Source organism: Populus alba, chromosome 7, assembly GCF_005239225.2.
Source record: "Populus alba chromosome 7, ASM523922v2, whole genome shotgun sequence".
Classification (NCBI taxonomy): domain Eukaryota; kingdom Viridiplantae; phylum Streptophyta; class Magnoliopsida; order Malpighiales; family Salicaceae; genus Populus; species Populus alba.
This window is the reverse complement of record NC_133290.1, coordinates 7,473,169-7,499,225: the sequence shown is the minus strand read 5'-3', so window position 1 is coordinate 7,499,225 and position 26,057 is coordinate 7,473,169. Positions and strand designations below refer to the sequence as shown.

At 32.4% G+C, this 26,057-nt stretch overlaps 1 pseudogene; it reads left to right on the top strand.

Annotated features, from left to right (window-relative positions):
* Positions 1-520: 520 nt before the first annotated feature.
* Positions 521-10,233, top strand: LOC140955814 (uncharacterized; annotated as a pseudogene).
* The last annotated feature ends 15,824 nt before the right edge of the window (positions 10,234-26,057 follow it).

Genomic DNA, 26,057 nt, shown 5'->3' with positions numbered 1-26,057 from the left:
ACAAAGGAATAACTAGCTCCAGGATCAATTAAAGCATAAATTTACATTGTATCTAATGTAAAGTACCTGCTACCACATCAAGTAGAACTCCCACATCTTTCTAGGTCATGTGAAATACCCAACCCTGAGTCCTCCCTTCCTAATTTATGGGCCTCCCACGAGTAGCACTTGTCCCTGACTAGGTAGGCCTAATAGGACGATCAATTGTCACTGATTGTTGTTGGCTCTGAACCTCAATCCTCTAACCATAGACTCCCTTGGTAGTTTTACAAGGACAATCCTTCTTCTTGTGACTCATTTCCCCACAATAGTAACAACCTTTATTTACATGCGGGCACTCTCTCCATCGATGCCCCTCACCTCTAAAAATATAACATCTCCCAGGCATCACAGAGCAATCTCTAGGGTGTCATTGCTCACACCTCTAACAAAATGGATATCCTGGTCCCTTTTGCTTTGTAGACCATTTAATAGTTTTGACTCCCTGTCTAGACTGTCCTCACCAAGCTCCTTGGAAAAGATGGGTTTAGAGTTAGGGTTATCTTGTTTTTGTATTTTTTTTTCTAATGTTTCAAAATTGCCCCCCTTCCTTTTTGTGTCTGTTAAAGGCTACTATTTATAGGCAAAATGTTGTTTGGGCCTTAAAATTGGTCCCTCAACTTCTTTTTTGTAAATTTTAATTTTTTTCTTATGTTTTTGTATTTTTCTTATCAACATCGCCTTGAAATGAGGAAAATTAGTGATTTTTAAAACAACATGTTAAAAGTCAAACGCGTTCTAAAAAACCTTTGAAAATTTAAATTCTTTTGGGACGATGCTGAAAATGTTAAAAACGATGCAAATATAAGGAGGATTTACACCTCCTCATGCTCCACCTCCTAAAAGAAATCTTGAGGAAACATTACATGCATTCATTGAAAAGTAAGAGGCAATCAACACTCAACTTGCTCAAAGCATGATAGATTTTACAGATAATCTTGCAAAGTTAACATCTGCTCCTAATTTCCAAGAGAAAGGTAAGTTTCCATCTTAACCACACCAAAATCCAAAAGGGCAATACAATGCAAATGCAAGTAGTTTTGGAAGGCAACACATGGATCAAGTCAAATTAGTCATCACTCTTCGCAGTGGTAAAGTTATTGAAAAACCCACTCTTGAACCTTATAATAAAGATGATGAGTCAATCTAAGAGGGTAAGGAAGGGGTTGAATCTGAACATTGTAAAGAAAAAACTGATTCTCCACCAGTACTTCCATTTCATCATGCTATGACCAAACAAAGGAAAGTTAATCACAATTCTAAAATCCTTGAAACTTTCAAATAGGTAAGGATCAATATACCTTTGTTGGATGCTATTAAACAAGTACCTTCCTATGCTAAATTTTTAAAAGATCTGTGCACTGTGGAGAGAAAACTGAATGTGAAAAAGAAAGCATTTTTTGCCGAACAAGTAAGTGCTATTCTTCATAACAATAATGTTTTGAAATATAAAGACCCTGGTTGTCCTACAATTTCTTTCTTTATTGAAGAACATAAAATTAAAAGAGCTTTACTTGATCTTGGAGCCTGTGTGAATTTACTTCCATATTCGGTTTAGAACGTGTTAGTACAAGTTGATAAATTCATTTACCCTGTAGATTTTGTTGTCTTGGATACACAACCTGTTGAAGCATGTAATTCAATTCCTGTTATTTTAGGACGTCCATTTCTTGCAACTTCTAATGCATTGATTAATTGTAGGAATGGATCGATGAAGCTATCATTTGGAAACATGACATTAGAGATGCATACTTTCAACATTTGCAAGCAACCTGGAGATGATAATGATTTATAGGAAGTGGACTTTATTGAAAAATTAGTTCACGATCAATTTCAAACCACTTCCAGTGAAACTAAGATTGATGAATTTGACGATTTAAAAATGGTATGTTTTCAAGAAGAATCAAAAGCATGTAATTGGAGACCAAAAATTGAAGAATTGCCACCACAATCAATTGAGTCCATACCTTTAAGTGTTCAACCACCAAAACATGATTTGAAGTTGTTACCATTCAATCTCAAATACTCATTTTTGGGAGAAAATGAAACTTTTCCGATAATAATCTCTTCAAAACTTAATGCACATCAAGAATGTAAGTTATTACAAACTCTAAAAATGCACAAAAATGCATTAGGATGGACCATAGCTGACATAAAAGGAATTAGTCCTTTGATTTGCACACACAGGATTTATTTGAATGGATTGAACAATGTGAAAAAACCTTTGTTAAAATTAAAAGCTTGCTTAGTTCTGCTTCTATCATTCAACCTCCTGATTGATCATTACCTTTTGAAATAATGTGTGACGCTAGTGATTATGTCGTGGGTGCTGTTTTGGGACAAAGAAAAGATAAGAAACCTTATGTGATTTATTATGCAAGTAAAATTTTAAGTAGTGCTCAAATGAATTATACTACCACTAAAAAGAAATTATTTGCAGTAGTATTTGCATGTGACAAGTTCAGATCTTATCTTGTTGGCTCACCTATTATCGTTTTTAGTGATCATGCAGTTTTGAAATATCTTCTTTCAAAAAAGGATTATATGGATAGATTGGTACGATGGATTTTGTTACTTCAAGAATTTGATATCACAATCAAAGACAAGAAAGGCACCAAAAATGTTGTCGCAGATCATTTGTCAAGATTGATAACAGATTCGAGATCTAACATCACACCAATCGATGACTACTTTCCGGATGAATCTTTATTTTTTGTCTCTATAATGCCTTGGTTTGCTAATATTGTTAATTTTCTTGTTTCAGGACATTTGCCGACTCATTAGAGTACCCAAGACAAAAGAAAGTTCTTCAACGAAGTGAAGAACTTTTATTGGAATGACCCTTATTTATTCAAATATTGTCCTGATAAAATATTTTGAAGATGCATTCCTAACAATGAGGTAAGTTATATCTTTAAATTTTGTCTTTCTAAGGCATGTGGAGGTCATTTCTCATCAAGAAAGACAACTGCAAAAATCTTACAAAGTGGATTTTACTAGCCCACCATGTTCAAGGACTCACATGCATTCTACAAGACTTGTGAAAATTGGCAATAGTTGTGATCTATTTCAAAACATCATATGATGCCTTTAAATCCTAATCTTGTCATTGAGATCATTGACTATTAGGGTATAGATTTCATGTCTCCATTTCCTCCATCATTTGGTTTCTTATACATATTAGTCGCAGTAGATTATGTTTCAAAATGGATAGAGGCAATTCCAAGCCAAAACAATGATAAAGTTTTTAAAAGAAAATATTTTAAGTCGATTTGGAATCCCTCGAGACATGATAAGTGATGGTTGAACACATTTATACAACAAGTCATTTGAGTCTTTAATGAAGAAATATGGAATCACACACAAAGTTGCCACCCTTTATCACCCTCAGACAAATAGACATGTAGAACTTGTTAATAGGGAGATCAAACAAATCTTGGAGAAAATAGTGAACCCTAATCGAAAAGACTGGTCTTTAAGACTTAATGATGCACTTTGGGCTTATTAAACTGCTTATAAAACATCATTAGGTATGATGCAAACCTCGTGATCACGCAACCCACAATCAAGATTGAGATCTGATCCCGGAAAGCCGAAATAGGTCTGATATGAGTGTGACACAATGGAAACCTGCCCTAAGGCACCAACACTATTGGAATGAGTAGAATGACGCCACGAAGCCAGTTAATCTTCGATAAGTCAGATTCAGTTCGTTCAAGAATTGAAGAATGCAAGAATCACTCTCACACGTTAAAACTGAAAAATTCAGAATAATAATCATCAAAGCTGCCGAAATTTTGGCCTACATGAGTTTAAATAGTTCTTGAAAAGTTAACCCTAATGGACCCTTTATGTGGACTTATATGAGGTCCACTCAAAACTGGCCCAAAACCCTAAAATGAAAAGCCCATAACTTCATCCAAATAAGCCTTGGATCCTAGCTTAAAACAAAGTATGAATTAAGCCCAAACAAGCCTTGGGCTGTAGCTAACAAAATAAAATAAAGCCCTTATCTCATGGCCCAAATAAGGTTGTATTGGACCCCTCTTGCACATGGATAAGATGTACTAGGATCTCCTCTTGATACTCCAATGGACCTTCCAATTCTGACTTGGTGGAAACCTTCAAAACCAATGCATTCAATGCGTCTTTCAATGTCTTTGTCTTGGACCGAGTCATTGGTCCATTTGGAACATGTAATGGGTCCTTGCTGGTGTTTCTAGGCTGGTTCGCATCAAGGTATGTCACCTTATAGACTAGTCTATGGAAAACCTTGTCACTTGCCTATAGAACTTGAACATAAAGCTTATTGGGCTATTAAAGCTTTCAATTCAAACCTTGATGATGATAGTCAGCTACGAAAATTACAAATAAATGAGCTTGAGGAAATAAGAAATGATGCATATGAAAATTTAAGAATTCATAAAGCAAGAATCAAAGAGTTTCATGACAAGAAAATAGTAAGAAAAACATTCAATGTTGGTAAAAAAGTCTTACTTTATAATTCTCGACTCCATTTATTTCCCGGAAAACTAAGATCAAGATGGAGAGGTCCTTTTAATGTGAAACATGTGTATCCATATAGAGCTTGTGATATCGAGAATCCAAAGAATGACAATGTTTTCAAGTCCCTCTTACCCCGGTTAAATGGCAAATAACGATACTCCATGACTCTTGAGCCAGTTCTTTCAATTTCCTATGATAACTGATATTTGTGTATATATTTGTGCAATTCTTTGCTCTTTCCCCTTTCTTTGAATCTCTCCTCCAATTCTCATTTGAAAATGGACACCACTCTTGAAAAATTTAAAAAGTATTTTTCCGCTCTGCCTCAAAATACGATTACAAAAATTTACCATATTAGATGTGCAAGATTGAGGTTGTTAATGAATCATGGAATTCCTTAAGATATTCGTTGGCTGATTGAAGCAAAGGTTCGATTATCGGGTGTGTCCTCAATATTTCTTGAAATATTCAGGTTTACAAACTCTCATATTGTTATAATTTGATTATGATCATATGCTCATTTAACAAGTATTCTTAAATCTTCATTTTCACGCACACACTTTAACATATGATTATGTGTTGCATATTGGATTATTACATTATTTATGTTCTTTTATGAAAGGTAACAACTAAGGGAAAGGGATAGTATATAATTTGAAAAAAAAAACAAAAAAAAAACAAAAAAATAATGATAATAAATACGTAGATAAGTTTGGTTTCGTAGCCTCCCTAACCTAAGCAATTAAGCCCGAAGGGGTGTTTGAACACTTAATACCCTAAAGTCAATTGACTTGGGAGCTATTGGCCCAACGCTTGTTACATGGGTTAAGGAGAAAACCTTAAGGAAATCAAACATTGCACTATCTATATATCAGTATCTGCAACCCAGGTTACTAAGATCATAGGGTATCTCAACACCTAATGCCTTAAAACCAACTGGTCTGGGAGTCATTAGCCGAAAGCTCGATACATGGGTTAAAGATGCATTATGTTTTAAGTTTATATGTATATATATATTTAAAAAAAAAAAAGATAATAATCCTAACCCAAGGAAGTTAACCTTAGACATTAGAACAAAAATTATGTTTTCTTCCAAGTAAAGCCCCATAACTATATGTTGATAAATTGAGCACAAAAGGAAGGTTTATTAATATCTTGTTTAAGAGGTATTGAGAAAATATATGAATTTAATGAGAGTTTGTTTATCTGGATATATTAATGGAAGTAGAATGATGAATACCTTGCTTTGTGGAATTTGCAAATTGTTTTTCTATTTTAACGCTTTGATTACTAGAGACTAGTAATAAGCTAGTTAACGGGTGTGATTAGTACTTGAAAGTGCATTTTTATCAAAGTTTTATATCATCATTTTGCACTTGAAGTATTAATAACTCAACTAAAAACATGTTTTATAATAACATATCTAATAATATAAGATACCTTTAATTTATGGTAAATGTTCATCTTAAACGCAGGCCTATCACATAAATGAAAGGATTTATTGATGAGTTTAAGTACTGAAATTGAAAGGACAAAGAGAGGGCCAAACATAGAAAAGAGATGTTGGTGCAGTCCAAACTGGAACACTGTTCGGTAATTAGGTCATATCTAGAGTTGTAGATATTGGATTTAGGTCTGTTTTATATGAATGGAAAGGTAAGACATATGCCTATAACTTTCATGTGAAGTCCAAGATTTAGAAAGGTCATTTTCAAGTCCAAATTATAGCAACAACGGAGAAATCCGAATATATCCTGTAGCGCAAACACTGTTAAATCCAAATATGTCCTGTAGCCCAAACACTGTTCAGCTTATATATCGAGTTCTAGAAATTCAAATGACCTTAATTTTTTTTCTTGGAAAGATAAGACAATTTTCTAGAACTTTCATGCATGTAGTTGGTTTCAATTCTGATGTTAGCAATGACGTTTTATTCAGACAAGAAGATAAGGATTTTCACCAAGTCAAGAGTTGGTCACCCACTCAACAATTAGTCATCAAATCAATAGCTCTAAATTTTGGCCTATAAAAGGAGGCATTTTCATGCATTTAGGAGCTTGGTTGTTCAGATCAAGAACTTGCTCTTGCTCTCTCTTTATTTTTTATAATTCTTAAGTTTTGCTTTCATTAATATCTTGTTTATTCTTTTCATTTTCTTTCCTTTACTTAATTAACTTGTATCTTATTTATGAACTTATCTTGTTTGTTTATGTTTCTCTATTTCATTATGTTTAGCTAAGTTTATTATGTCAAGGTGAAAATGTTACACTAATGGTGTAAGAATAAGTATAGTTTAAACTTAAGATGGACTTTAATGTTTGATACTAATATTTTTTTTATATTTGTTATCTTGTTCACTCTTAATACTCTACTTGTTAAATGGTTAATCTAGATTTGTGTTATATAACACTTGGTACAACAAATGTTTGGCACTTTCATAGCCCAACCGTATGGTATAATCTACACCTGTGCTATGAAAGGAACTTGATTTGTTGTTATCATAAGTTATAATCATGAATACTTGACAATATTTACAAGTATTAGCATTATTCGAATAAGATAACTAATGTAATCATTTTAACAACTTATAATCTGATTGGAACCTTCTTTGTGTGTGGTTTCCAGTTAAGTAATAAGAGTTTATATTATACTTGTTTTAAATACCATTAGTGGATTTTCTAACCTTGACACTTGTTTTTATCATTGTTTAATTCTCACATTGATCTTCCATCTCAAAATTTTCATCAACTTCTTCTTCTTCTTCTTTATTGTTATTATTGTTATTATTATTATTATTATTATTATTATTATTATTATTATATTACTACTACTACTACTACTAGTAGTAGTATTATTATTATTATTGTTATTATTGTTGTTGTTGTATTATTGTTATTTATAATTTATACAATTAACCTCCTTGTGGTTCGACTCCAGTCTTGTCGGGTTATTTATTACTTCGACACTCCTGAACTTGGGAGAAGACATCAATCTTTTGGTCAGGTCACATTGCCATTCTTTGGATTCTCGACATCACAGGCTCCATATGGATACACATGTTTCACAATAAAAGGACCACTCCATGTTGATCTTAGTTTTTCAGGAAATAAATGGAGTCGAGAATTATAAAGCAAGACTTTTTGACCAACATTGAATTTTTTCTCAGTATTTTCTTGTCATGAAACTCTTTGATTCTTACTTTATGAATTCTTGAATTTTCATATGCATCATTTCTTATTTCCTCAAGCTCATTTATTTGTAATTTCCACAATTGGCTAGCATCATCATGGTTTGAATTGAAAGCTTTAATAGCCTAATAAGCTTTATGTTCAAGTTCCACAAGCAAGTGACAAGGTTTTCCATAGACTAGTCTGTAAGGTGACATACCTAATGATGTTTTATAAGCAGTTCGATAAGCCCAAAGTGCATCATTAAGTCTTAAAGACCAGTCTTTTTTATTAAGGTTCACTGTTTTCTCCAAGATCTGTTTGATCTCCCTATTAGCAATTTCTACATGTCCACTCATCTGAGGGTGATAAAGGGTGGCAACTTTGTGTGTGATTCCATATTTCTTCATTAAAGAGTCAAATGGCTTGTTGGAGAAATGTGTTCCACCATCACTTATCATGGCTCAAGGGACTCTAAATCGACTTAAAATATTTTCTTTCAAAAACTTTATCAATGTTTTGTGATCATTGTTTCAGCTTGGAATTGCCTTTATACATTTTGAAACATAATCTACTGCGACTAATATGTATAAGAAACCAAATGATGGGGTCAGTCAGCCGAGAGAATCTAGAGAGAGATGATCTCCTCCTTCATGGAGATGATTCCACTGGTTGTGCTAGTGAGGTCTAGAGATTTGACTTTCATTTAGCTACTTTGTCTTGTTTCCTTGCTCTGATCCTCCTTCCTCGTTCCCTCCTTCCTTATTTTTCAACTTTTTCAATTTCTCGGTTTTCCCTCTCTTTTTATTTTTCCCGCCTATGCTTAATTTCAAATGGCTAAAAACAAGAGGAAGGTTACAGCTACTACAATGCGTGGAAAAGTCATCCTGTGTTCTTATGTTACCGATGATCATGATCATGACCATGACTGATCTACTGTTCTCGCACTCCAAGCACCCTCAACTGTTCTTCCCTGCTCATCTTCCACTGTTCTTCAACTTGCTCCCCCACCATCGGCTTGTGCTTTGTGTCTTGCTATTCTGCTGCCTATTCCTGAGGTTGCTCCCGTTCCTAACCCCTTGGAGACTGTTATTGTAGAAGATTGCTCAGTAGATGAAGGGTTGGATAAAGCTCTCTTGGAAGAGGAACAGTTCGATTTCTCTTTCACTGATGATGACGGTGAAGACCTACTTACCTCTTCCCCCCTACTTTCACCTTCTGCTGGCTTTGTTCCTTCTTCTGCTTTTGAAGGTCATCCTCCTTCTTCTATTGTGGTTGTAGGAGGCTGTACATCTCCTACCAATGCTGTTACAGGTACTTCTCTTGCCTTTATTGTGGTAGTAGAGTATGGAAGGATCTTTTTTCTGCTAGTAAACCGACTGCTCCATGTACTAAGCTTCAAAATTTCTCACTTAATCACCTCACCAAGTCCTGTGCCATCTCTCGTAAGGATTTCCAACCTCAGTTTGAATTCTGGAACTTGTGTGCAATAGGTTATGTCTTTAGTAAAATCCCGGGCTACAGGGCTCTCAATGGAATTATCTCCTCTGTTTGGAAGTGTGAAACTTCACTTACTATTCATGATTCTAGGTGGCTGATTTATAGATTCAGCCGTAAGGAGGACAAGCTCTATGTTCTTCATGGTGTTCCATACCTGGTATATGGGAGGCCTCTCATCTTGAGACCAATGACTAGATTTTTTTATTCTTCTAGTGAAGAGATGTCAAGGGTCCCGGTGTGGGTCAGATTCCCAAACCTCCCTCTCTGTTGCTGGTCTCCCTCTTGCTTGCCCAAGATGGCTAGTGTTCTGGGGAAGCCTATTCAAAGTGACCATATGACTTCTACACTTTCTTGTTTGTCCTATGCCCGTGTGTTGGTTGACAATGACCTTCATGAGGACCTTTAACACTCTGTTGCAGTGTCTCTACCGTCTGGCCCTATCCTCCATCAGAAAGCTGATTATAAAGCTCTGCCCAAATTCTGTAACTTATGTAATGTCCTTGGACATGCTCGGCTTCTTTGCCCCAAAGCTGCTGCTAATGCAGCTCAAGCCACTATGGTCAACGCTCCGACTGTGCAAGCTGGGAAAGGGAGTGTTTTTGGATGTCCGGGTCCTCAAATATTGCCTACTCCCACTGGGGTGCAGGAGCAAACTAGTTCTCCATTAGCTCCAGATCCTTCTACGGATCTCACAGAAACAGTTATTTTGGATAATGAATTGGCCCCTTGTGTTGCTTTTGAAGGTTGGATTACAGTAGAGCCTAGAAGAAAATCAAATAAACAAATTTGTGGCACCCCTAAAGGGAAGGAAGTCATTGCAGTCGAAGCAGTGCCTGATGTGAATCCATGTACAAAACTAGCTCCCTCTGTCTGTGCTGATATGGTTGGTTCCCTAGGTGCATGGGCATTAGCTGGTGCGGATGTGGATTCAAGGACTACCTCTCAGTTGGCACCCTTAAACTTGGGGGAAGGTACTCCTAACGATGCCCCTCCATTGGGAGGAATTGGTCACGTGAAATAAAAAACATCGCAATTCATCATCTATTGTTGATAGTAGAAGGGCCTCCCCTCCCCTTACATCTCCACCTGCAGGGGATGGTTGATAACCAAAATGGTCATCAATGGCTTGCTTGTCTTGTTTTGCTACAGTCAACCTTCTTAGAATTTACTAACTGTTACTCCTCTGGAAGTAGCTGCTGGTTTTGGATTTTGCAGGCTCATGGTTGCTTAATTTTTGTCTATAGGCTTTGAGTTCAAGTTCTGATCCTTCAGTTGTTGCTGTTTTGTGTGATTGGATTTTGTAACATGGCTTATGCAGTTTTTGGCTCCTTGCTGGCAATGTTATGTTTACTAGTTTTAGTCTGTTCAAGGGCGTTTGTTCCCTTGATCTTTTGTTAGGCATGTTTGTTTGGTTGTTTGCCTCTATTAGTTTTCAAGGGAGTCTATTCCCTTTTATCCAAGGGAGTCTGTTCCTTTTTATCTAAGGGAGCCTGATCAGGACAGTATTTAAATAAATAAGGGTCATCCCAATAAAAATCTTCACTTCATTGAAGAACTTTCTTTTGTCTTAGGTACTCCAATGAGCTGGAAAATGTCCTGAAACAAGAAAATTAACAATATTAGCAAAGGCATTATAGAGACAAAAAATAAAGATTCATCCGGAAAGTAGTCATCGATTGGTGTGATATTAGATCTCGAATCTGTTGTCAATCTTGACAAATGATCTGCGACAAAATTTTCGATGCCTTTATTGTCTTTAATTGTGATATCAAATTCTTGAAGTAATAAAATCCATCATACCAATCTAGCCTTATAATCCTTTTTTGAAAGAAGATATTTCAAAGTTGCATGATCACTAAAAACAATAATAGGTGAGCCAACAAGATAAGATCTGAACTTGTCACACGCAAATACTACTGCAAGTATTCCTTTTTAGTGGTAGTGTAATTCATTTGAGTACTATTTAAAATTTTACTTGCATAGTAAATCACATAAGGTTTCTTATCTTTTCTTTGTCCAAAGACAACACCTATAACATAATTACTAGCGTTACACATTATTTCAAAAGGTAATGACCAATTAGGAGGTTGAATGACATGAGCAGAACTAAGCAAGCTTTTAAGTTTAACAAAGGCTTTTTCACATTGTTTAGTCCATTTAAATAAATCCTGTGTGCGCAAATCAAAGGACTAATTCCTTTTATGTCAGTTATGGTCTATCCTAATGCATTTTTAGAGTTTGTAATAACTTACCTTCTTGATGTGCATTAAGTTTTAAAGAGATTATTACCGGAAAAGTCTCATTTTCTCCCAAAAATAAGTATTTGAGATTGAATGGTAACAGCTTCAAATCAGGTTTTGGTGGTTGAACACTTAAAGGTATGTACTTAATTGGTCGTGGTGGCAATTCTTCAATTTATGGTCTCCAATTACATGCCTTTGATTCTTCTTGAAAACAGACCATTTGCAAATCATCAGATTCATCAATCTCAGTTTCCCTAGAAGTGGTTTGAAATAGATCATGAACTAATTTTTCAATAAAGTCCACTTCCTGTAAATCATTATCATCTCCAAGTTGCTTGCAAATGTTGAAAGTATACATCTCCAATGTCATGTTTCCAAATGATAGCTTCATCGGTTCATTCCTACAATTAATCAATGCATTAGAAGTTGCAAGAAATGGACGTCCTAAAATAACAGGAACTGAATTACATGCTTCAACAGGTTGTGTATCCAAGACAACAAAATCTACAGGGTAAATGAATTTATCAACTTGTACTAACATGTCCGAAACCAAATATGGAAGTAAATTCACACTAGCTTCAAGATCAAGTAAAGCTCTTTTAATTTTATGTTCTCCAATAAAGAAAGAAATTGTAGGACAACTAGCGTCTTTATATTTCAAAGCATTATTCTTATGAAGAATAACACTTACTTGTTCGGCAAAAAATGCTTTCTTTTTCACATTTAGTTTTCTCTTCATAGTGCACAAATCTTTCAAAAAATTAGCATAGGAAGGTACATGTTTAATAGCATCCAACAAAGATATATTGATCCTTACCTATTTGAAAGTTTCAAGGATTTCAAAATTATGATTAACTTTTCTTTATTTGGTCATGGTATGAGAAAATGGAAGTGCTGGCGGAGAATCAATTTTTTCATTACAATGTTCAGATTCAACCCCTTCCTTACCCTTAGAGATTCACTCATCATCTTTCTCATAAGGTTCAACAGTGGGTTTTTCAATAACTTTACCATTGCGAAGAGTGATGACTGATTTGACTTGATCCATGTGTTGCCTTCCAGAACTACTTGCATTTGCATTGTATTGCCCTTTTGGATTTTGCTATGGTTGAGATGGAAACTTACCTTTCTCTTGGAAATTGAGAGCAAATGTTAATTTTGCAAGAGTATCTTTAAAATCTGTCATGCTTTGAGCAAGTTGAGTGTTTGATTAGTACTTAAAAGTGCATGTTTATCAAGGTTTTATATCATCATTTTGCACTTGAAGTATCAATAACTCCTTAACTAAAGCATGTTTTATAATAACAAGTTTGATACTATAAGATACCTTAATTTATGGTAAATGGTCATCTTAAATGCAGGTCTATCACATAAATAAAAGGATTGAATGATGAGTTTAAGTATTGAAAGTGAAAGGACAAAGAGATGGCCAAACTTAAAAAAGAGATGCTGGTGCAGTCCAAACCGGAACATTGCTCGGTAATTGGATCATATCTAGAGCTCTAGATCTCAGATATAGGTCCATTTTATATGGATGGAAAGGTAAGACAAAGGCCTACAACTTTCATGAGGAGCCCAAGATTTAAAAAGGCTGTTTTGAAGTCCAAATTGAAGGAACAACAAAGAAGTCCGAAGTTGTCCTGCAGCCCAGACACTATTTAGTGTTCAGCCCATATCTTGAGTTCTAGAAGTCCAAATGACCTCATCTTTTTTTTGTTGGAAAGCTGAGAAAATTTCCTAGAACATTCCTGAGGATTCTGGGCAAATTATGATGTTAGCAATGACGTCTTGTTCAGACAAGAAGATAAGGATTGTCACCAAGTCAAGATATGGCCACCCACTCATCAATTAGTCAACAAATCAATAGTTCCAAATTTTGGCCTATAAAAGGAGGCACTTACCATGTATTGAGGCATCTTGGTTTCCAGATCAAGATCATGCTCTTGCTTTCTCTCTTTGTATTGCTTATGTTTTGCTTTCATTAATATCAAGTTTATGCACTTCATTTCCTTTCCTTTACTTAGTTAACTTCTTTCTCATTTATGTTCTTATCTTGTTCATTTATGTTTCTTTCTTTCATTATGTTTAGCTAAGTTAATTATGTCAAGGTGAAAAGGGTACACTAATGGTGTAAGAACAAGTATAATATAAACTTAACATGGACCTTAACGTTGGATACTAACATGTTTTATATTTGTTATCTTGTTCACTTTTAATACTTTGCTTGTTAAATGGTTAATCTAGATTTATGTTGTATAACACTTGGTACAACAAATACTTGGTACTTTCATAGCCCATACTGTATGGTATAACCGACACCTGAGCTATGAAAGGAACTTGATTTGTTGTTAACATAAGTTATAATCATGAATGCCTGCCAATATTTACAAGTATTAGCTTTATTCGAATAAGATAACTAATGTAATCATGTTAACAATTTATAATCTGATTGGAACCTCCTTTATGTGTGATTTCTAATTGAATAATAAGAGTTTATACTATACTTGTTTGAAGTACCATTAGTGGATCCTCTAACCTTGACATTTGTTTTTATTATTGTTTAATCCTTACATCAATCTTACCTCTCAAAGCTCTCTTTATTACTACTACTACTATTATTATTATTTATATTCTTGTTATATTATATATACGTTAAGCATGCTCTGTGTTTGATCAAGGATCCTGACATTGTTGGTCTTGCCTTGTTCATTCGCATCTGAAATCTGTTTATATTATATAATATATCTCTTTGATCTTTTCATAAACTCAGTATATAGGCTGGAAACCTGTGACCCGATCTTTTAGATCATTCTCAGGTGTAACAACGCCACGTACTGAGTATTATTATTATTATTATTATTATTATTATTATTATTACTATTACTATTACTATTACTGTTATTATTGTTGTTGTTGTTGTTGTTATGTTGTTATTTATAATTTATACAATTAACCTCTCTGTGGTTCGACCCCGGTCTTGCCGAGTTATTTATTACTTCGACACTCTTGCACTTGGGAGAAGACATCAAGCTTTTAGTCGTGTCAGTGTTGATTGCCTCTTGCTTTTCAATGAATGCATGCAATGTTTCCTCAAGATTTCTTCTAGGAGGTGGAGCATAAGGAGGTGCATATCCATGAGAATTTTGAAAATTGTAGTGTGCTTAAAACGGTAGCTATGAAGTTTGTGCATTATTATTATCACTCTTCCAACTTAAATTTAGGTGGTTTCTCCAACCAGGATTGTATGTTTGTGAGTATAGGTTATGATTGAGCCTTTGGAAACTGTTTAAAGCATGGGCTTGTTCATAGAGGCATTCCTTGAAAGAAGACGAAGTTGGACAATCATTAGTTGCATGTTCATTTGTTTCATAGATTTGACACACAATGTCTTGAGCAGATTTTATTTTACCACTCTTTTTCAATTCTAGTGCCTTGATTTTCTAGCTAAAGATGCAAACTTGGCTTGGAGGTCATGATCTTCCTTAAGGTTATACATACCTCAACTAGATGTATGAGGTTGGGTTTTACTTGGTGCCTCATAAGTGCCTCTAGTGTTTCAGTTTTCCGCATTTTTAGCTAGCAAGTCTAGGTACTTCATTACTTCATTAGGGTGTTTATCTTCAAAAGTTCCATTGCACATCAATTCAACCATTTACCTATCTTTAGGTGTTAACCCTTCATAAAATTGTGAAACGAATCTTCATATTTCAAAACCATGATGAGGACAAGTATTAAGCAAGTCTCAATACCTATCCCAATATTGGTAAAATGTTTTACCTAGTTTTTTAGTGAAAGTGGGGATCTATCTTTTGAAAGAGTTAGTTCTGTGAGATGGTAAAAACTTCTTTAAACATTGTTATTGCATTTCATCCCAAGCACGAATGGATCCCGACCTAAGATTTTGTAGCCATGTTTTAGCTTTATCTTTTAATGAAAAAGGAAAAAGCTTTAGTCTGATGGTATTCATGCTATAATTTAAGTCATTATAGGTGTTACAGACTTCTTTAAATTCTCTCAGATGCAAGTATGGATTTTCTAGATCTAAGCCATGAAAAGAAGGTAACAATTGAATAATGTCTGGCTTAAAATTAAAGTGAGATGCATCAGGAGGGAAAACTATACATGAGGGTGCACTTGTTCTTGTAGAATTCATGTGGTCTCTAAGTGTTCTAACTCGGTTATTTTCATTATGAAGTGACTAATTATCTTCTTCGGCCATATTTTTTGAAAATGATGAGGATATCCTATAAAGTCTACCACTTAATGTACATGACCAAACACTCATGCACATGTAGAAAGAGAATAAAAGGAAGAAGAAAAGAAAACAAAAAGAAACAAAAGTTAGATACAAGAAAAGTGAAAAGAGAAAATAAAATAAATACTATAATTTATACAAGAATTAACCTCTCTGTCAACAACGTCAAAAACTTGACACGACCAAAAGACTGATGCCTTCTCCCAAGTGTAGGAGTGTCGAAGTAATAAATAACCCGGCAAGATCGGGGTTGAACCACAAGGAGGTTAATTGTATAAATTATAAATAACAATAATACAATAATAACAATAATAGTAATAGTAATAGTAATACTAATAGTAGTAGTAGTAGTAGTATTAATAATAATAGTAATAACAATAATACTAGTAGTAGTAGTAGTAGTAGTAGTATTAATAATAATAATAATAGTAATAATAATAATAATAATAATAAAGAAGAAGAAGAAGAAGAAGAAGAAGTTGATGAGAACTTTGAGATGGAAGATTAATGTAAAGATGAAACAATGATAAAAACAAATGTCAAGGTTAGAGGATCCATTAATGGTATTTCAAATAAGTATAATATAAACTTTTATTATTCAACTGGAAACCACACATAAAGAAGGTTCTAATTAGATGACTTGTCATTAATAGCTCATTACAAATTATTAACATGATCATATTAATTATCTTATTTAAGTAACACCAAACTTTTAGATATTTTCAAGAATTCATGATGCTAACTTATGTTAACAACAAATCAAGTTCCTTTCATAGCACAGGTGTAGGTTATACTATACGGTTGGGTTATGAGAGTGCCAAGTATTTGTTGTACCAAGTGTTATACAACACAAATCTAGATTAATCATTTAACAAGCAAAGTATTAAGAATTAGTAAGATAAAAAGATAAGACATATTAATATTAAATATTAAGGTCCATATCGAGTTTACACTATACTTATTCTTACACCATTAGTGTAACCTTTTCACCTTGACATAATAAACTTAGCTAAACATAATGAAGAAGAGAAACATAAATAAACAAAATAAGAACATAAAAAAGATACAAGTTAACTAAGTAAAGGAAAGGAAAGGAAAGGAAATGAAAAGCATAAACAAGATATTAATGAAAGCAAAACTTAAGAATTACAAAAAAAATATAAAGAGAGAGAGCAAGAGCAAGTTCTTGATCTGAACAACCAAGCCCTTAAATGCATGGCAAATGCCTCCTTTTATAGGCCAAAATTTGAAAATATTGATTTGATGACTAATTGTTGAGTGGGTGGCCAACTCTTGACTTGGTGAAAATCCTTATCTTCTTATCTGAACAAAACGTCATTGTTAACATTAGAATTGAAACCAACTATATGCATGAAAGTTCTAGAAAATTATCTTATCTTTCTAGAAAAAAAAAAAATTGAGATCATTTGGACTTCTAGAACTCAAGATATGGGTTGAACACTGAAGAGTGTCTAGGCTGCAAAACAAATTCAGACTTCTCCGTTGTTGCTATAATTTGGACTTGAAAATAGCCTTTTTAAATCTTGGACTCCACATGAAAGTTATATGCCTATATCTTACCTTTCCATCCATATAAATCAAACCTAAATCCAAGATCTACAACTCCAGATATAACCCAATTACCGAACAATGTTCCAGTTTGGACTGCACCAACATTTCTTTTCTAAGTTTGGCCCTCTCTTTGTCCTTTCAATTTCAGTACTTAAACTCATCAATCAATCCTTTCATTTATGTGATAGGCCTGCATTTAAGATGAACATTTACCATAAATTAAAGATATCTTATAGTATTAGATATTTTATTATAAAACATGCTTTAGTTAAGGAGTTATTGATACTTCAAGTGCAAAATGATGATATAAAACCTAGATAAAAATGCATTTTTAAGTACTAATCAACAAACTAAAATAATAATAATAATAATAATAGCATCATGCACATGAATAGTTCTAAATAACCTAAATTTGTTTTTGATATATATACAAACTGCACTGTCGATAAAATAGGTTTGTTTCCTAACCATGTGCACAACTTCTCCTCAATGATTAGTCACTAGAAATACTATCAACTTTCTCTCTAGTAGAAAAATACTATCATATTAACCCCATAACAAACCAAACAAATAGTTTTCATTTCTTCATACCATTTGTAAGTCACCCCCAATAACCAAATCCCCATGGTACTACTTCTATTAATAAAGATATAAACATCTTTGTTTTTTAACCATCTTTCTCCTTCTCAAGAAACTTTGAAACTTTAAATTGAATAAAATATTAACATCATGAACTCCGTAAACCCTTGTTAAAATATTTTGAAATGTTAAAATTTAACCCGGAGATAAAAGGGTTAGGCTAATTCTAAGAAAATTTAAATTAAATTAAATGATAAGGAGTGAAAGTAAAAGTGATAAAAGGATATAAAATAAATTTTTAGAAGAGAAAAGAAGTGGGGATAAAAACAAAACAATTGAACCATATAAGGTCAATATGTAAATAAGAAAACTAGAGATATAAAAACCTCATTCCTTCCTCTCTATGGCTGGAAGTACATAGAGAAAGAAAGGGGAGGGAAATCTTCATTTCACTTCATCTAATTTAGAGGGAAATCACTAAAATTAACAAGGTTTATATGATATTAAGGTTACCAAGTAGGGGAAACTTCATCTAGGGAATAAATTAACAAGATTAAATGAAAGAATTGTGAGAGTTAGAGAGAGAAAGAGGTCGGCTAGGAAGAAGGGAGATGTGTTGAAAATTTTTAATTGGTTAAGAATTGGCTAGATTCACTTTATCACTAGGTAAAAGGCTTAGACTTGAATATGCAAGTCTAATTGAATTCGATCAAGAATTGATGCTTTAAACATGAATTTTGTGCTAGAGTTCTTAGGTGGATTTTAGGGATATTGAGAAATTGTTGTGAAATGATAAATTTGAGTTAGTGTAGAGTTGAAATAACCTAAAACCATGAATAATTAGGGAAATTTTTGAATTGTTGGGTGGTATAAGGTGCCAACCGTATTATGCTTAGGAAAAGGGAGTTTGGTTAATTTAATGAACATGATGATTTTAAAGAAATTGATATGTGTTAATGTATAAATGAAGGTTTATAATGGAAGATGTACATTTTATCTTAATTATGCTAATGTTAGTATGACTTGTGAATTGGGTGGATTGGTTTTAAGGAGTTACATTTAGTGATGTTACATGATATATATCACGACAATGGTTGTTTTGAGTTATGATAAATCAACTAGAAATGTTTGGGTGTTCATTAAACCCGTAGATAAAAACTGGATAGTTTTGTCACTTAAATTCCAAATGAGATTAGAGCATGAAAATAATAAAATTTGGGATAGGTTTCTTCATATAAGTTATAGCCAAAGATGTTATCTTTCCAACAAAAACTAAACTTGTTTAATTTAGAGTTCTAAAACTTCATATATGGGTAAACATCTAAGGGGAGGTCAGGCTAGGAACTATACTTGACAGTTTCAGTGAGTTACGATAATAGGTAGTTTAGGTGTATAAATGGTGGAATTTGGCTTCCCTCATTTCATTAAAAAAGTTATTCTATATCTTAGCTTTTTTAGCAAACAAGCTATGTTCAAAAAAAAACTTTATAACCTCAGTTATGATTTAAATAAAGAACAATGTTCTTGAATGATTAAATTAAGTTGACTGGAAATTGGCTAGTTTTTACTCTGTTTATAAATTGTTCTTAAGTAAGACCAAATTTTTAGGTAGAGGTTGTAAGAATGAAGTTCATATCGACACATGTATGTGTATGGGGATTTTAAAAGTTTTTAAAAATTTTAGGAGTAAACTAAGAAAAAGGATTGAATGAGAAATTGAAATGGAAATTCAATGAAACTTAAATTGTAAAGGATGGATTAGTTGAAAGAAAGCAACATAGATTTTTATTATTATTACTATGTAGAATGTGCATTGAGTGAGAAATAATATGGTATTCTTGTTGATACAGGAGGAGCCACGGGAGTTATGCAGCATTAGAGAGATATTAGTGGAGTGTCAACAACATGTAATTTTAATTCATTTCATTATTAGAAATGTTAGTTCCTTGTGATTTCATATTACTTGCAAAGATGATAATGAATAACAAAATGAAAGGAAATATCTAGACATACTTGATTAGCTATTCCATATTAGAATAGTTAATGATATCAATGAGATTATATTGATATCAGAATTTACATTTAAATTTGATTAGTTACTTTGGTTATGAAGGCTAATGATATCAAACGGTCCTTGACATCGACATTTCCAAGTGATAAATTAAGATCTTATAACGGACTTGATTAGCTAATTTAGGTTGGGAATAGTTAATGATATCAATATGATTAAATTGATACTTGAATTTGATTAGTTACTCCTAGTATGAAGGCTAATGATGTCAATGGGACCTTGACATCAACATTTCTAAGAGATGAATTTAAATATCATGATGACTTGATTAGCTGACACGACCAAAAGCTTGATGTCTTCTCACAAGTGCAGGAGTGTCGAAGTAATAAATAACCCAGCAAGACCGGGGTCGAACCACAGAGAGGCTAATTGTATAAATTATAAATAACAAGACAACAACAATAACAACAACAATAACAAACAACAACAATAATAACAATAATAGTAATAGTAATAGTAATAGTAGTACTAATAATAATAATAATAATAATAATACTTAGTATGTGGCGTTGTTATACTTGAGAATGATCTAAAAGATCGAGTCACAGGTTTCCAGCCTATATACTGAGTTTATGAAAAGATCAAAGAGATATATTACAGGATGTAAATAATAATAATAATAATAATAATAATAATAATAATAATAATAATAATAGTCGTAGTAGTAGTAGTAGTAGTAGTAATAGTAGTAATAAAAGAAGAAGTAGATGAAGAAATTAATGAGAACTTTGAGATGAAAGATTAATATAAGGATTAAACAACGATAAAAATAAATGTCAAGGTTAGAGGATCCACTAATGGTACTTCAAACAAGTATAGTATAAACTCTTATTATTCAATTGAAAACCACACATAAAGGAGGTTCCAATCAGATTATAAATTGTTAACATGATTACATTAGTTATCTTATTCAAATAAAGCTAATACTTGTAAATGTTGGCAGGCATTCATGATTATAACTTATGTTAACAACAAATCAAGTTCCTTTCATAGCTCAGGTGTCGGTTATACCATACAATATGGGCTATAAAAGTACCAAGTATTTGTTGTACCAAGTGTTATACAACATAAATCTAGATTAACCATTTAACAAGCAAAGTATTAAAAGTGAACAAGATAACAAATATAAAACATGTTAGTATCCAACGTTAAGGTCCATGTTAAGTTTATATTATACTTGTTCTTACACCATTAGTGTACCCTTTTCACCTTGACATAATTAACTTAGCTAAACATAATGAAAGAAAGAAACATAAATGAACAAGATAAGAACATAAATGAGAAAGAAGTTAACTAAGTAAAGGAAAGGAAATGAAGTGCATAAACTTGATATTAATGAAAGCAAAACATAAGCAATACAAAGAGAGAAAGCAAGAGCATGATCTTGATCTGGAAACCAAGATGCCTCAATACATGGTAAGTGCCTCCTTTTATAGGCCAAAATTTGGAACTATTGATTTGTTGACTAATTGATGAGTGGGTGGCCACATCTTGACTTGGTGACAATCCTTATCTTCTTGTTTGAACAAGACGTCATTGCTAACATCATAATTTGCCCAGAATCCTCAGGAATGTTCTAGGAAATTGTCTCAGCTTTCCAACAAAAAAAAGATGAGGTCATTTGGACTTCTAGAACTCAAGATATAGGCTGAACACTAAATAGTGTCTGGGCTGCAGGACAGCTTCGGACTTCTTTGTTGTTCCTTCAATTTGGACTTCAAAACGGCCTTTCTAAATCTTGGGCTCCCAATGAAAGTTGTAGGCCTTTGTCTTACCTTTCCATCAATATAAAATGGACCTAAATTCGAGATCTAGAGCTCTAGATATGATCCAATTACCAAGCAATGTTCCGGTTTAGACTGCACCAACATCTCTTTTCTAAGTTTGGCCATCTCTTTGTCCTTTCACTTTCAATACTTAAACTCATCATTCAATCCTTTTATTTATATGATAGACCTGCATTTAAGATGAACATTTACCATAAATTAAGGTATCTTATAGTATCAAACTTGTTATTATAAAACATGCTTTAGTTAAGGAGTTATTGATACTTCAAGTGCAAAATGATGATATAAAACCTTGATAAACATGCACTTTTAAGTACTAATCATTAGCTATTCTGGATTGGAAATAATAATAATAATAGTGGATTGTATTGATATTGGCAATTGTAATGAAATTTATTAGTCAATCCCGGTAAGGAAGATTAATGATACTATGAGGTCCATTAGTATCAGCATCACCCTCCCCTAAAGTTAAGGAGGAGAGAGTACTTGATTGGCAATTTCTGAAAAAAGGAGATAAGCTAATGATATCAATGTGGTCATCTTGATATCGACATGTACACTAAAGATACTAATTAGTTATCCAGGAAGGTGATAACTCATAATAATACCAGTGAGTTGGTGTCAACATCTTCTTGAAAACCCATCCTCAGGCAATGAATTATTATACCAAATGAAGATGGTTAATGACATTAAATATATCATTAAATGATGAATGATTAATAGGGAAGTTATGAATAGAATTTTCTTAACCCTATAGAATCAAACGTGATATGGGAATTAGGGAGAAATGTATAAAATAAAGGAATCATTATTAAAGACTAATGTTTTTAATATTGGGTTGTAATCAAAGAATTAGATTTGTCGATATTTTTTTCAAATGTATTTATTATTTTTTATGATTACTTCATTTAGTGCAATATTTATATTGCATTTTCAGGGCCATCTCATTTACGGCAAGATTAGCCATATCTTAATCCATTTTTGTTATCGTAAATTAGAAGTGACATGTATAATTTTGGAATTGCTTGTAATGTACTTAATTATGTAATAACTATGTCAAAACTTTACTTTTGATACATGAATATAAACAAACCCTATTATTAAGATGTTTTCATAATCTTATGCATATGTTTGATTTATATTTTCCTTAAAATACATAATTGATTACAAAAGCTTTTTTGAGGTTTTGGGTGAAATAATGAGTACCATTGATGTGATTAAGATCCAGGATGATTGGATGTTGGATGAAAAATTTGAATTAGAAATGTAATAGGTCACTGTCGATAACTTATGATCTCCCATTATAGGAGAGACTTTATAGAAATTTCAGTAGATAAAAAAAAATTCTCGTGTTGTAATAATTATGATTGTGTTCATTTTTTCCCGGTATTTAGGACTATTACAAACTCACACCAAGCCTAGGTAAAGTATTCAACTTATTACATGTTAGAATTGAATAGAAACCTCCCCTCCTTTTTTATGGTCTATTTGGCTTAAAGGTTAGGCCATGATTGTAGTTTTGATGGTAGTTATAGCTTTAATTGTGATGTGGTGGTGGTTAGAAATAAAATATGTTTGGGTAAAAGATGGGATGATTTAAAAATTCTGCATAATTTGAAGAAAAAAATAGAAAATCCTGAAAACTTACAAAATAGAGCTTTTTAAAAAAGGTTAGTTGTTGAGTTTTTAACTTGGAACCGTGCATATCTCACAATCAACTTTTGTTTTACCAAATAGGATTAGTTGGCTTTTTTGTTGACAATAAAAACCCCACCTCTATAAGTTAACTTTTGAATCCATTATGAATAATTATGCATAGAAATTAGTGGATCTTTCATTTGAAAGTAAACTATTATGCCATAAAAGGATCTTTAAAAGGAAGATGAGAGCTTATGGAACTATTAACAAATACAAAGAAAAACCTATTGTTAAAGGAATTAAACAACAATAAGGTGTGGATATTTTAACATTTATTCACTTGTGTCAAAAATAACTTTCATACAAACATAAATAGGCATCACAACTATTAAAAAACTTGAAATACATTAAATGGATGTAAGAAAAAAATAGCTTTCTTGAATGGTGACCTTAATAAAGAGATGTATATGGAACAATTTAAAGGGTTCATTGTTAATGGATAAGAAATAAAGTGTGTACTCTTACTGAATCATTATATGATTAAGACTAACACCTAACATGAAGAACTTAACAAAACTATGTAGTCAAATGAGTTCAAAATCAACGAAGTTAATAAATGTGTTTATGTAAAAAAAAAAGATAAAGGTTATGTCATTATATATCCAAATGTGGAAAACATGCTTATTTTGGGTAGTAATGATTATATGTTGAAGTCTACTAAGAAAATGTTAACTAATAAATTTTTCACAAAAGACTTGAGTGTTGCAGATGTCATACTAGAATTTAAAATGATTAAGTCATTTGATGGATTGATATTGTCTCAATCTCATTATATTGAGAAAATTTTCGATAAATTTTTTATAAGTGACAATAGTATTGTGAAAATATCAATGAATATAAGTGTTCATCTATCAAAAAATAAAGGTAATGGAATAGACCGATTGTAATATTCTTAGATAATTAGGAGTTTGGTGTATATTTAAAAACATACAAGACTTGATATTGCATACTCGGTTATTAAACTAAGTAGATTTACTAGTAATCCGAGTATAGCATAATACTCTTAATTAAAGATCATATATATGAGTGAGAATGTGGTTATTTTTTTAGAATATCAAAAAAGGTTGAATTCTTTAAAGCACTTGTGAATCCAATAATTGTTCAAAGACAAAATGAATAGAATAATGAAAACCAAGGGAAGTCACTAGGTACAGAACTATATAAATATTAATGTCTTGGTTTATAAAAAAAGATGAACGTCTTAAGGCATCGCATTCACTAGTTAGTTGAGCAAATATGATAGTATTTCACTAAGAAATGTTCAAAGTCAAAAGCTACTTACACCGATGTAGTGATTCACTAAATCAGTTTCTCTCTACAAATCTTTGAGTCATTTTTAAATTGATTAGACAAATTGCATTCATGAGAGGATTATTAAAAAATGTTAAAATACATAGTTAATGGAAATATTTGATGCAAAATTACAAGTGAGGTGCACTCATTTTTGGGGTTAAAACTTTGTTAGAATTTAATCTCTAACATAAAATTTTTAACATGAAACATTAACATAATTTAAATAATTTATAGGTGAATGAGAAATTGATCTCAAAGAACTTTTGGTTAGAATATTTTGGAGAAAACCAAAACTGTTTAAAAACTTGTATCCTAAATAGAAAAGAAACAAGCTTTACTTGTTGTTTATAAAAAGGGAAGGTGGAAAGTTAAAATTGGGTTTAAAGGAAACCCAAGCTTTTAGAGAGGGGGAGTTAAAACAAAAATGCCCCCCCTAAACACACACACACACGGCCCAAGATTAGGCCTAGGCTTGGCCTAGCCTAGCTTGTGTTCGAGCATTAGGTTAGGCTTGAGTCTAGATTTATGTTTATTGTAAAATAATTTTTTGAGTTACAAAATATTTTTTTTCCTGCTTAATTTTGGGCTTGGGCTTAGTCCATGAAGTATTTTTCTTCAGCTCATTATCTTGTCCAGTCCATGGACTAAATCTGATTAGCTTCTTCAGTTTTATTTTTCCAAAACTGATTCTTTGTAAACCTCAATAGTTTTGGATAGTTTTTATAGATTTTTAAAACCAAAACTATCAAGATTAATTCTGATATTATGATGAGTAATAAAAGTTGATCATTGAGTGAATTTATTCTAGTATTAATAAGAATTAATTCTTATCAATTTTGGTTTCAAATTTTACTATAAAAAGAGGGTTATAGAAAGAGTTTTCAACATTTTTTTTCAAGTTTTTATACTATTCCTCAACCTTAATTTTTATTTTTAGTGTTTTATCTTTTGTTTTGAGACTCATTTTCCTATTAAATCTAGAGCTTAGATTCAATGTTGTTGAGGGATATTTGACTCATATTTTATTTGTTCGTTGATCTTATTTAAAAGTGCATCTAAACAAGATGGTATTGTTGAAATATTGGTAGGCTTACTGCAAACAATCATCTACGCTAAGTGAGGAGCAATAAAGTTTTAAAAATAAATAATTAATTCTTGACAACAATAAAATTTCATCAACTTTAAAATGCTTCAATAAGTAAGTACCTTTCATGGATTTGTTTAATCAAATATATTAGTATGCATGGATCTTTTATGCTTCTTTGAATTTATACTTAGTGTGCATGCTAAGATCTTTATATGTTTTATGTTTATTTGCAAGTTTGACATAATATAGGTATGTTTTGC